The 13,569-nt window shown below is 38.1% G+C and overlaps 1 protein-coding gene and 1 long non-coding RNA gene across 4 annotated transcripts in view; one reads left to right on the top strand and one right to left on the bottom strand.

The window, feature by feature from the left end:
- Positions 1-726: 726 nt before the first annotated feature.
- LOC138708065 (uncharacterized) lies at positions 727-7,249 on the top strand. Of its 2 annotated transcripts, XR_011334564.1 has the most exons (4): positions 727-778; positions 5,889-6,426; positions 6,512-6,593; positions 7,069-7,249. It is a non-coding gene; the product is annotated as an uncharacterized lncRNA (long non-coding RNA). The 2 variants fall into 2 exon arrangements; XR_011334563.1 differs by lacking the exon at positions 727-778 and having other exon boundaries at positions 3,562-6,426.
- The window catches only part of LOC138708064 (tRNA (cytidine(32)/guanosine(34)-2'-O)-methyltransferase-like), a 49,800-nt gene continuing 43,462 nt past the window's right edge, over positions 7,232-13,569 (bottom strand). The window contains exon 7 of one of the 2 annotated variants that reach the window (XM_069838197.1): positions 7,232-7,345. The gene's annotated coding sequence lies outside the window, so the exon portion shown is untranslated. Of the gene's footprint in view, positions 7,346-11,209; positions 12,583-13,569 lie in introns of those variants that run through there. The other variant, XM_069838196.1, reaches the window with a different exon arrangement.

Below are 13,569 nucleotides of genomic sequence, written 5' to 3'. Positions count from 1 at the left end.
TTCATTACAACCAATAACGAACATTTCACTAGCATCAATGAGAAATACGCAACGAGCTAGCACTCGATGGAAATACGACACAGTCCAAAGTCGACCGTGGACAGTCTGTTGTTTCTAGTTGCTAACCGCTTGGAGCGCTTTATCACGAGATTTGCAAAAAATCACCTCAAGCTTCGCGACTGTATATAGTAGACTGTGATATAACCAACCATAGATTATAGTAAAGTAAAGTAAATCCATGGCGCTACAGCCCATGAAAGGCCAAGACCGACCAGCCGGCTGCCAGCCTCACGTCCACATGCCGAAGCAGAGGTGGACGATCATCCAGCCAGAATGGAGGTATCGTGTGGTTAGCACGATGATCTCCCCAGCTGTTATAGCTGGTTTGCGAAACCAGATTTTCGCTACCTATCGTGATATACCTCCGTCTTTGACGGTCTTATTAATCAATTTTCTTTAATATAACCTATTTATATTTCAGTTTGTATAATCATATTTTTCTAAAAGGCAAGGGTCCAAGAGACTTGGTACCGGTACTAATAAAAAAAATCTTAAAACTCAAATAAAAAAAAATTGAATTGCATTAGCGACTCTACTGCCATCTTGTGTTCGTTTCAGGCGGACGGGTGGCGATCCTGGCGGTTGTTCTCTTCAAAGTGCTGCCGATTTTAAAATAGGGATGATGAATCTGTTACATATACAATCTAGGGTATTAGTTACAGGTGCGCAAGGACAAATTATTATGCATACCAGTACATGAAAATAACGTGGAATTTTGGTAATTGCTACCATTATAGCCTATAAACATTTGGCATTTCATAGGTATTGGGTACAGGTGCGAACGCACAAAACATTGTAAATTATATTTTATTTAACGACTTCGCAACTGCCGAGGATATATCAGCGTCGCTGGTGTGCCGGAATTTTGTCCCGCAGGAATTCTTTTGATGCCAGTAAATCTACTGATATGAGCCTATCGCATTTAAGCAAACTTAAATGTCATCGACCTGGACCTGAATCGAACCCGCAATCTCGGGCACAGAACCACCCCTTGAACTTTTTGGGGGAAAAAAAATGTTTAGATTTAAGTATTTTTAATCCATAATCGTTTTTCCTTCTCTAATTTTTCACCGACAATGCAGAATATTTAACATCTGCACTGCAGAACTGTCAAAACATCCTTTTCAATATGTTTCACAGTAAGTTAAATTTTATATTGTGTCAGCTTCATTTTATTACAAAGTCGGTACTCTGCTATCCGATCAATTTCATTGTCACACCTCGAAAAATCGAAGAGGAGAATTGGGAGGACAAATTTAAAAGGTACGCAAACGCGTCCTTGCAAGGGGTTGGGGGCTATACGAAACTAAATATGTGAGCTCCAAGCCTGTTGGCCACTAGTCTCACTCCCGGTTACGCTGCTCTGAAGGAGCTCTAGAAAATTTGGAAGGGGAAAACCGAAAATGGACGTAACCTCTTAGGTACCACATACGCGAGGGGGACGGAAATGTGATCAAGTGATCACGGGACGGGACGAGGAGATGGCTGGTGTAAATCTGCACATTGAAATCAACTGTGTCATTTCGCAGTGCAGGAAGAGTCAAGAAGACTCTGTCGTCTGTTGTTCGATGACAAGGCAAGTGAAGACCGCCAGGAGAGACGCCGTGAATTCTGAATCTGCAATTTGGAAGGTTCCCTGTCCTTTCGAATTGCGACTACATGAGTGACCTTGCACATGTATTTAGTAATTTTATAAACTCTGAACTAGGGCATTAAGTCGGTTGTTGGAAAAGAAAAAGGGGGATTTTATGGGGAAGGGCATAATAGGTCCGTGGCACCTGAAATCACTATCATCTTCATCGTCGTTGTCGTTGATACAACCGAGATTTATGATAATGGAGTCTATGACGTCACCAGAAAATAACTCTCGTTCCATATAACCGTATTCAATTTATTTTTAACATTTCCACAAAGAGGATGCCAATTTCATTCGAGAATATTAACCCTCAGATAACTGCTGAGCTTTCCTTATTAGAAGTGTCTACGATTACTAGGCGCTCTCCCTTTCATACCAACGCTAGTAGTCCATGAGCTGAGGTGTCGCGCCACGACTTGCTGTGCAGATGGAATGATAGAATGTATGACACAGGGAGATTAACAGCTCAATAATTATAAATTCACTTAGGGTAGTTTGTCCTCTTTTGCTTAATATTGCATTTTTCAACAAATAACGACCTACTGATATTGGTTTTAGTTTTCTTCCGAGAAAATTCCAATTTTTTAAAGAGTGTTGACATTAGTATTGCCCCTATTAAAGCCATTTGTGTCTTTCAGTTTTTGCAGTAATTGTTGCAACGCAAAAGTCATACACTACCCTTCGCATTGCACTCTCATCAATGCGTCTAGTTTCAAGACACTGTTTTTAATTGTATTTTTCTTATCCGGTGTTTCTAAAGACGTACACTAATTTCCTCGTTGTCGCAATTTTTTTACACTACTATGGAACACACCTACGGCCATTACCACTCACTCTTGAATTCTGCATAGAGAAATTTCAGTTCCTTGAGAAGCTTCGTTAGACATAAACACCTAAACATCAATATATTATTTATATCTTCTTGTTTGTGTGCACTCGATGTGGGTTTCTGGCGTCTTCTCAACCCACTCGAGTTATGTGGACATAAAGAGAATAATTGAGATAGTGTCAGGTGAAGTTCCTCGATAACTCAGTTGGTAAGAGCGTTGGTGCGTTCAATCAAATGCCCCGGGATCGATACCCAGCCCCAGAACAATTTTTCTCTTGAAATTATTCTAGTCTGCTTCACAGGGAGTTTTACCTGAAAGCTAGATGTGCACCTTATTAAATATTTAGAATTTCATTTGTTGCAGTAGTTGTATAAATTGTGAAGAAAATACGTTAAACAAGCCAATAATGAAACTGTTCCCATAGCAACCAAACGTTTTGTATGAAACTAAATGGATAACTAAAGAAGATACCACCTTTCAGAAAAAAATGAAAAAATAATATGTTGTCATTTAAAAATGTTGTCGATGATGTCACACCCTGCACAATAATGATTGAAAATTTTGTTCCTTTTTTTTTATTTTTAATTTTCCTTTCAAAATATTAAATTGGACGTTTCCGAGCATTTCAGAAAAATGAGTGAATTTTAACTTAATATTTTAGGAGAAAATTTCGTTCCGGCACCAGGGATCGAACCCGGGTCCTTGGGCCTACATACCAAGCGCTCTGACCACTGAGCTAAGCCGAATTCAATCCACAGTGCCGGATCGAACTATATGTTGACGTGTATCCAATGTCAACTGCCATTATACTAGGAGCGCACTCAGCTGAGTGACTTGTTGGCCGGGAATCTGCAGTTATTATGCACCGCTAGCTAAAAGAATATTATAGATGTATTAATTTGTCCTACAGAATTTATCTGTAATATTGACACTTAATATTTTAGGAGAAATTCGGCGTAGCTCAGTGGTCAGAGTGCTTGGTACGTAGAACCAAGGACCGGGTTCGATCCCCGGCGCCGGAGCGAATTTTTCTCCTCAAATATTAATTGTCAATATTACAGATAAATTCTGTAGGACAAATTAATACATCTATAATAGTGTTAATTTTAGTTTTATTTGGATTATTCCTTACTTGTGAAAAACGCAATGCTGCCATTTCTTGACAACAATGCAGTATCGTCTGTATATTTATGTGACAAAATATGTTTGTTTTGGTGTAGAATATTTTGGAATACACTCACGCGGCTGATTCATACGTAACGATGCTACCATATGTGAAAGATTCATTCCGCACCTTTGCGGTTAGCATTGCATAATGATGTACAGTAATGGCAAAAAAAACTGGACCGACCCTTGTAGCTGATTTCAGAGCCGTGTTCACAGTGACAGCACGATAGACCGGTAACTAAGACTTTCGTGGTTCGAATCCTGTCCGGGAAGGAAACCTTTTTTATTCCTTATTCAAATTTATTCCCAATACTTTTCGATTGCAGCAATATTTTACTACTCAATTAACTTATTATTCCCAGAACATGAATTTGACCAGCTTATTTTCTAATGACTTTCGAAATGGGCTATGATAGCAGTCGAAACTACAATTTCAATAGATTACTCGCTATCTTGTGACTGCGGGCATGGCATGTGCAGTGACTAATTTCGGGGACTTTGATTATTCCGTCAGTCTGGTTTTTTTTGCCACTACTGTACTTCCCGAATTCACAATTCATGTTCGAAATGATGCCCTTGTGATATCTGGCAGGCTGCATATCTCCTGAAGACATGTCCAGCAACTCGCCGCAGATCATTCTCCAAAATGGCTTGAATTTATGTCATGTAGTGATTGTTCGTGAAAAGATGTCTCAGTAACGATTGGTTTGAGTGTTCACGTAACCACTGAGGTGGAACCATGCTTCGTCACTATAAAAAAAATTAAGGTGGAGTCGAGTAGTCCATCATGCACTGACTATTGGAACCACATGCAAAACCTAATTCTGCTCTGATAATCGGGTTCCATTAAATGCTGAACAACACAAATTTTGTAAGGTTTTAATTTTAATTTAAGACTGTGACACCCCTACCTGCTGAGCTACACGGCGGGATAATGTTGTAGGACTTCTCTCTAGTCGATGGCCAATTTCATCTAACATCTCCTCGGTGAGAACACACTTCACACATGTTCGTTTCTTATCCAATATTGATCCAGTTGTACGAAATTCCTTCACTAAATTATAAATCATTGTTTTAGAAGGCTCTGGCGAATCAGGGAATGACTGACGGAAATTTGTTACAACTGTTCACACACACTACCGGTACTGCACTTTAAATGTATGGTACACAGTTGCACGAAACGTTAAGCGAGCAAGAGGTCTGATCACTGCAATGGGCAGTTATTAGGCATACGACTTTCTGCTGACGTCAGTCAAGCCCTGGCTGACTCACTCTGTATTTTGATGATTATATGAGATGACTTGCTGTGCATTCATCTTGAAGCTTCGTCTTCAGCATTTGAAGACATGGGGGGAATAATGATGAAGGTCCATTTTTTTTTTTCCATTTTTAGATTATGGTGTCAGTTGTTAGAGAAACTCGTGTAGTTTCATTATGTATATTCATTTGTGTTAAAAATGGTATGGGTCCCGTGATATTCTTGATTTAATGTAAGTTCGAAGATGGAAGACTGATGAGAATCCTAGTATTTGACGAAAAAACGATGAATGTCCATTCCAATCTTTCTTTAAAATTTAATGCTTTAGTTGTTTTTAGTTCGCAATTCTTACTATTATTTATGTGATTGGTGTCACATTTTTGGAATTGAAGTCAAGTTTTATTTCTATTGTCGTTACTGAAGCTAAATATCAGTTAGTATTGAGTTAAATGTGGTGAAAGATTGCTGTTGTAATGGATCTACAAACAAACCCAGAATTGAGTCAATGTACCTACGAAGAAGAAACGAAAGCTTCGCCGTGTATCGATGATACAAAGAAAACTGAAACCCAAATACATGAAACAGGAGAGGACTGTAAGTGCACTAGATTGAAGTGTTTTCAAAACTTTAGTGAACTAAATAGGAATGGTAACATCAAACATGTTAATAATCTGCCGGATCGTGATGCTCAGAGATTTTAGTTGTTTCAACTTGTTTCAAATTTATTCATAATTTACATTTGAAATGGTACATTTGAATAGATACCCGAAATGAGCATAAAATTTTATTTGAGTGATTTAATTGAAATAAAACTCTGAAAATGGAGACCCCCCTAGAAAAGGTCAAAATTAAGCTCTTCTTCATGATTACACGTATTCGTACAAAGTTACAACAAAGAAAGATGGTATAGTGATGGACGTACCTGTTTGTTACAAAGGTTTCTTGGCTCTCCATGGGGTATGTGCAAGAGCATTACAGACCATTCAGGATCAGTTGAAAGAATGTGGAAAGGTTGTACGATGGAAGCATAAAAATAGACTACATGCTATAAGTGATGAAACTAAGAATGCAATTCATGGCCATATTCAATATCAATATCACCAACTGCAGTAGTAAAAGTATCTAAAGACTGGTATGAAATTATACGGCACAGCAGACTTAAGTCAAGCCCATTCCAAGTTGTTGAGTGCAATCAGACATTTTTTAAAGAATGGACAGCGTTATTCACCTCTAATGGAGAATACAAGTAAGTTATATGTACCTACAAGACCTCTGACACAAGTAAAAGTGGAAATTGAACAGCCACGTATTATGTCATTAAGATCTGGGAGCTACAACACATCATGGGATACAGTAGTTATATCACAGATACAAGGAAAACACCTTCAAGGCTGCAAGAGGGGGAATTCACTCTACCAGACCCTGCTTACACCGAGATCCTACCAATACCTTTGTTAAAGTGGAAAGATATGAAGGTATTTTTTTATAATTAATAGTTAGTCATTAGTTTACATCTGTAGTACTATACAATATTTTACTTATTTAATTTTTTACTTCCAGGAATTGTCAAAGCCTCTCATGAAAGAAGAATGAAAGCTATTCTATGGCAATATACCACACTGTGAATGATTTCAGAAGATATGTAAATACATTCCCTTGCTCCATTATTTTATATAATTATAGTGTTAAATTGCGTTTATGGTTTTACACAAGTCCAAATTTGAGTTAAATCAAGTAAAGTAGGATATTAACAGTGTTAGACATTCACCTTTATTTCCTCTTTTATTTGTTCATTACAACGTTATTGTTGCTCATTCTCCATTGTTGGTAAACAAAACTTCACGAAACTTTGTGAATCCATTGTTATAATATGTATGTGTAATTCATTTGCAAGTATTGTATCCATTTAGAGTTTCAAACTTTAAAATTGCAATATCTCAGAATAATGAAAATGTGACATTAATCATTATTCCCCCCATGTCTTCATTTGTTTTGCACCCTCTTTCAAATACTTAATTTCTGAGTCTTTATACAAGACTTTCACAGAGCCATGATTTTGTAATAATTCCGTTAAATTTTGCATCTATAGAGTTTTGAAAAAACACTTTAATTTTCAGAAACAAGTCCTGGTCTGTGAGCTACAATCCAGTTACATACAAGTCCTGTCGTCTACTGATCCCTCAACGACATGAGAAACAGATAATGAAATTGCACTCTTCTGCAGAGGAAACAAGGAGTTCATGTATGAGGATTGGACAGGGTGTTCAGTGAAATGACGTGTTCAAAGAAACATTTCTTTTAATATTGCAATTAACAATGATAACATGTCTACTGTATTAAATGCAGTGTTCTTCATACACTCTGGACGTATCTCTTGTAAAGAATGTACTGAAGCTAGAATTAGAAACAAACATTCCAAATAAATTTCATATACTTACTTCCTCATTACTTATTAAATTATATACCTCATGAAAATTAGCAACACACGAACTGATTCAATGGTATATGTGTGGCAACATTCTCTATTGTATATAAATAGTTTATTACAACTGCATGGATTTGTTACTGCCCAAAGCAGAAATTTTTATACGATCCGATGACTATACAACACTTGATAACAGTCATGGGAGTTGGGGATGTTTTAAAAATATGAAATTGGCTAGCAACAGTCAGTGTATTTACGACCATTTTAATAATTGAATCAGTCAGAGCTGAAAGGCATTAAGTCAGTTTTTGCAACTTTTTACGAGGAAAAAACATTACGTCATGAAGAAAACCAAGTAAATTTATTGACTTCGGAATATGTATTATAAGAACTTTCTTGTGTTAAATTTTAACGTACCTTGTTAACATGTTTCGACCTATTTTCGGTCATCTTCGGAACTGGTCGTTTTTGGTCTTGGCGCCTCTTGTTTCCTGTGTGGGTGTGTTCGTAGTGTAGAGTCAAAGAGTGTATGTGTTTTGAAATTGAGTTGTGTGTTGAGAATATCGTTGGGGTGTGTTTTCGTGTGTCTGTATATTTCATATTGTTCTAGTGTGTTGAGTTTCTGGCTTTTTGGTTGGATGTGCAGTATTTCCATGTCTGTGTTGATGCCTCTGTAGGTGTGGTTGGCATTTGTGATGTGTTCTGCATATGTGGAGGTGTTTTGTAATTTTGTTATGACTGTGATGTGTTCTTTGTAACGTGTTTGAAATGATCTGCCTGTCTGTCCTATGTAGAAGTTGTTGCAGGTGTTACATTTGAGTTTGTATACGCCTGTGTGGTTGTATTTGTTTGTTTGTGTTGTTTGTGTGTTGAGATGTTTTTGTAGAGTGTTATTTGTTCTGTATGCGATGTTGTAGTTTAATTTCTTGAATGAGGTTGCAATTTTATGTGTTTTTGTTTTCGTATGTTAGTGTGATGTATTTTTTTGTGTTCTTGTGTTTGTGTTGTATTCTTCTGTTTTTTGTGGTTTTGTTTTGTCTTACGTATTATGTTGTCTATTATGTTAGGGTTGTATCCGTTTTCTTGTGCTATGTATTTGATTGTATTTAGTTCTTAGTTGTAATCCTGTTGGTTCATTGATATGTTCAGTAGTCTGTGTACCATTGTTCGGAATGCAGCTTGTTTGTGTTGTGTGGGGTGGTTGGATGTGTTGTGTATGTGTGTTGTTGTTGTTGGTTTTCTGTATACTTTGAATGTGTGTTTGTTGTCTACTTTTGTTATTGTGATGTCTAGAAAATTTATGGATTTGTTGTTTTCAACTTCTAATGTGTAGTGTAGCTTTGGGTGTATTTTGTTTGTGTGTTGATGTAGGTTTTGGATGTCTTTTGTTTCCTTTGTATAGTATTAGTATGTCATCTACGTATCTGTGCCAATATATGATGTTGTCTGCGTGTTTGTTGTTGTCTTTGTTTAGTATGTATGTCTGTTCTATGTGGTGTAAGAATATTTCTGCTAGTATGCTGATCCCATGGGTAGGCCTTCGATTTGTGTGTAATACTTGTTATTGTATGTGAAGTAGTTTTGTTTTGTGATGATGTCTGTGGTGAGGATGATTTCTTTAATTTGTTCTTGTGGTGTGTTGTTGTTTTTGAGCATTTGTTCTAGTATCTGTAGTGTATCTGTAGTTTAACACAAGAAAGTTCTTATCATACATATTCCGAAGTGATACAGTGTTGATAGTTGTGTAATCAAGATGTAAAATTTATTGAATGTTTATATTAAGCTGTATAATAATTCCCTAGCCTATGTGTGCCACAACAGAAATACAAACTCAATGCTTCATACACTTTAAAAAAAAAAAATTGACTTAATGCTTTTCAGCTCCGTGGTTGCTGCATACACTTAATAAATGCTTTGCATATTTAAAAATTACACAGTATTTTAGTTATATTTGTAACATAAATATAACCTACATTCAACGAAGAGATTGTTATAAATTACAACTTCTCTTATAACATAGCAAAATACAAGCTAAGTAGAGTGAAGTAGGGTAAAAAACACAGTCACTTATTATGTCTCGTATTACACTGAAACATTGATATCACAAGGCCGCGGGATTGGCGGGAATAGGAAAGCAGCAGCTTGGTTGCTAGGTCATCCTCGCATGGTGAGGCACTGAAAGGCAGGAAGTCAATGACTTAATGCTTTCCTCATCAGTTCAAGTTACCAGTAGCAACAGTTTCTTGTACAACGAGAAGGCTGACATAATTCTTTCTTGCACTGACTGATAGGTATTGCTTAAATAGTTCATAATGCTAATTAAAAATAAAGAAATGTCCAGTTTTGACTTAATGCCTTTCAGCTCTGACCGATTCAATTGTGGAGTATTTGTAACAGAATGACAATAATTGTGGAATACTGGCAAAGAAAATGGCTATCGTCTGTATGGTGACTAACAATCATCTGTATAGTGGCGCAGAGTAACAGCATTTCAAGAACACATTAAATAATTATACCATATTGAGTATGTTAGAAACTGCAAGAAACTCATCACGTGTCTGAGATTTTAATCCTGTATATATTTGAAAATTGTTTTATTGGTGAGTTTATCGATATCTTAAAGTTTCGAAACTGAAATTAATATTCATAATCATTGACATCAAGGTTTAGATCATGTGGCCCATTCAATCTCAAAACTGTTCACGCCATCTTTTCAAGCATCGGCCCAAATTTCTCTTCCCCATAGGACTATACAGAAAGGCAACCTTAGTTATTTTGGCATCTGACACTGCTGCACATGATTTCTTGTTTATTGTGTATCATTCAATTGCAGTTGCAATTTATTCCACGTTCTATGCCTGTCAGATGTCAATATTTATTTTCTGATCTAATAATGTGTATCAAATAAAGAGGGTAAATGTGCGAAATCGAAATGAGACAGTGAAACAAGTGGGCAACTTCAAATACTTGGGGTGTATTATAAATAGTGTGACAGCGACGTGAGATTCGAACTCACGACCAGCGTCCCGCAAGAGAGAAGATCGCGCGGAGCACTTTGGGATGGCGTGCGGCGAAGAGGGGAAAGGGCCAACGCGGCGAGAGAGTGGAGCGAGAGTGCGCGCGCATCTGGTGCTGGTAGAGAGGAGAGGGCTCTGGCTTTTTCTGGAGTGCCATCTCTAGAGACGCGTGGAACCTTCGAGGCTACGTCGCTGTGGTTATAAATTACGGACGCAAAGGAACGACAGCAGTTTTCAGTTATTCAGTCAGTGAGTAAGCCAGAACAAGCAAGCCTTGTGTACCGGAGTTCGACTCGAGTGTGCGTCCGCAACTGTATCAGCATCCGAAGGCCTGAGTTCGAGTGCAGTGGACCGCAGTTGGAGGGACCTGAGTTCGAGTGCAGTGGACCGCAGTTGGAGGGACCCGAGTTCGAGTACAGTGAACTGTCTCTGAAGGTCTGTGGTTCGAGATACTGTGAGATACTCGAGTGACTGAGATAGAAGAACTGTGAACTGAGAACTGATCGTTCTGATTTGTAAATAGTGCTTTGTAAATATTAGTTAAGATTAACAGTTCATTGTTGTTCGTAATAGTCCAAGTAAATTGTCATTGTCATCGGTGGAGTGCTATAACGAATACTGTGTTGAGTGAAAATCCAATTGTTGACGAGAGCGTTTAAGGCGAATTGTAGAAAGGAATTATTGTTGTGACGAATAAATTACATTGTTGTTACTAATAAAATTCACAATAGTAACATTAGCTGCTGCCAAGAAGCCAAAACAAGGATAGCAATGGCAAAGGAAGTTTTTATACAGGGTGATTCAAAAGTCCCGATCCATTTTCAAGAACAATTTATTTATTGATTGAAAGCTACACATATCAATCAAATGTCTCCCTAGGACGTTTTAGTAGTTTATTTTACGACGCTTCATCAACATCTAAGGTTATTTAGCGTCTGAATGAGATGAAAGTGATAATGCAGGTGAAATGAGTCCGGGGCCCAACACCGAAAGTTACCCAGCATTTGCTCATACTGGGTTGAGGGAAAACCCCGGAAAAAACCTCAACCAGGTAACTTGTCCTGACCGGGAATCGAACCTGGGCCCCTGGTTTCGCGGCTAGATGCGCTAACCATTACTCCACAGGTGTGGACCCTAGTATGTTGAATCAGTATAATTTAACATGACCACCTCACATTTCTAGGCACAATTGCCACCACTGCACAATTGATCTGAACACTCATTGCAATTGTTCTGGTGTAATGGTGTTCACAGCAGCTCAAATTCGATTTTTCAATTCCGGGATACCCCCCCTTATCTTCACCTGGTAACACTGAGAGTTGATGTATTCCCAGGCAAAGAAATCAAGAGTATCAGATCAGGTGCCCGTGCCTGTGCCCTAGGTGAACCTCGTCCAATCCACCTGCCAGGAAATGCTGCATTCAAGTGGTCACATACGCTTTTAGCAAAGTTGGGCAATGCGCTATCCTGTAGAAACATAGTTGTATCGAAAATCTGATTTTGAACCAATTGTGAGTCTAAGAACAGTTCAAACATATCCTGATACATTGCACCATACATTGTAGGTTCAGCTACCATGAAAGGTCCATATACTTTTGTCTTTGTCATACTCAACCAGACATTGGCCTTAGGTGTGTTTCTTTCTCACTCAAAAGTCACATGGGGCTGTTCCTCACCCCATATCCTGTTGTTATGACTGTTTACCAATCCACCACACGTGGTAGGTTGCCTCATCACTAAAGAATGTTATTCATCAGGTCCTCATGTTCCACAGCCTCAAGGAGATCGTAACACGTGGCTTCACGAGATACATGATCTTCATCCTGAAGCGCATGCAGCACTGGGATATGGTAGGCATGTTTATGAAGCTTAAATAGGATTCTCCACACTGTTGATAAGGATACAGCAAGCTCTCTACTGAGTCTGCGTGTTGAGGCTCAGGGCTATGTTCAATTGCGTCCTTATGCAGCGCACAGTTTCTGCCGATGTCGCTGGTCTTCCGGAACGTCTTTCATCCAGTACAGATCCCATTCTGAGAAATTTATTCAGATCCTGATATTTGCCCTTGATGGACCAGGTTTGTGAAATTTCCGCAAAAGCACCACCTGGACCTGGGCATAAGTTAACTCTTCCAACCGTCCACAAACTATGGCTATTCTCTCTTCTTTAGTAAGCATGGTTAATATTACCTGTAAAAGAAAAGCGTTACACTTCAGTTTCATGAAAATGGATTGGAACTTTTGAATCACCCTGTAGAAATAGGAGCATCTTCTGCAGACCTCTCGAAAAAGAACCAAGGAAGAGACTAGTGAACTACTTTGTTTGGAGTGTGGCACTGTATGGGACAGAAACATGGACATTATGACGAAGTAAAGAGAAATGAATAGGAGCATTTGAAATGTGGATATGGAGAAGGATGGAGCATGTCAAATGGACAGAAAAAATAAGAACAGAAGCTGTTCTAGAAAGAATAATGCCGAATCTAATCAGGAAGAGAAGAAGAAATTTGGCTGGGTCACTGGCTAAGAAGAAACTCCTACTTAAGATGCACTGGAAGGAATGGTGAAGGGGAGAAAATTTCGGATCGGAAGAAGATTTCGGATGATAGACAACATTAAGATGGAAGACCTGAGGAAAAAGACCTTTGGGGAGGCCGAGACGTAGATGGCCGTGCTATGACAAATATCTCAATTCCAATGGGAAATATGTTAAAAATAGCGCAACAATTGCTGTATATGTTCCAATAAATCTTTCCATGAAATTGTGCTTTCTTTCTGTAAACGGCCCCTGGGAAAATTACTTTCTGGACGGCCTCGTAATTGCAGTCGAGTGGGCAAAATTTGTATAAGCACTTGTTTTGACTTTATTAACATAGTGGACGAAAAAATATTAACTTTTTTTATCTGTCCCCATGAGAATGTTTGCTTGTTAGTCTGAATAGTTGAGTTCTTTCCCTTAGTCACTCCAGTAGGATTGCCAAACTTCCTAATCGCAGGAAATAACATTACATGTTTATCAGGTTATTTAACCTTTATCTGCCTGAATTGTTTTGTTCTTAATTTTATCCTTTTTTTTTTTTTCTTCTTTTTTAAATCTTAGTAACCACGTAACCGATGAACATTGATTCCATTAATAGTTTGGATATGGATTTCAGTTGAGCATAGGGAACTGTACGC

Source organism: Periplaneta americana, chromosome 10 (genome assembly GCF_040183065.1).
Source record: "Periplaneta americana isolate PAMFEO1 chromosome 10, P.americana_PAMFEO1_priV1, whole genome shotgun sequence".
Taxonomy (NCBI): domain Eukaryota; kingdom Metazoa; phylum Arthropoda; class Insecta; order Blattodea; family Blattidae; genus Periplaneta; species Periplaneta americana.
Note: the sequence above shows the minus strand (reverse complement) of the source record. Positions and strands in the feature narration are given on the sequence as shown.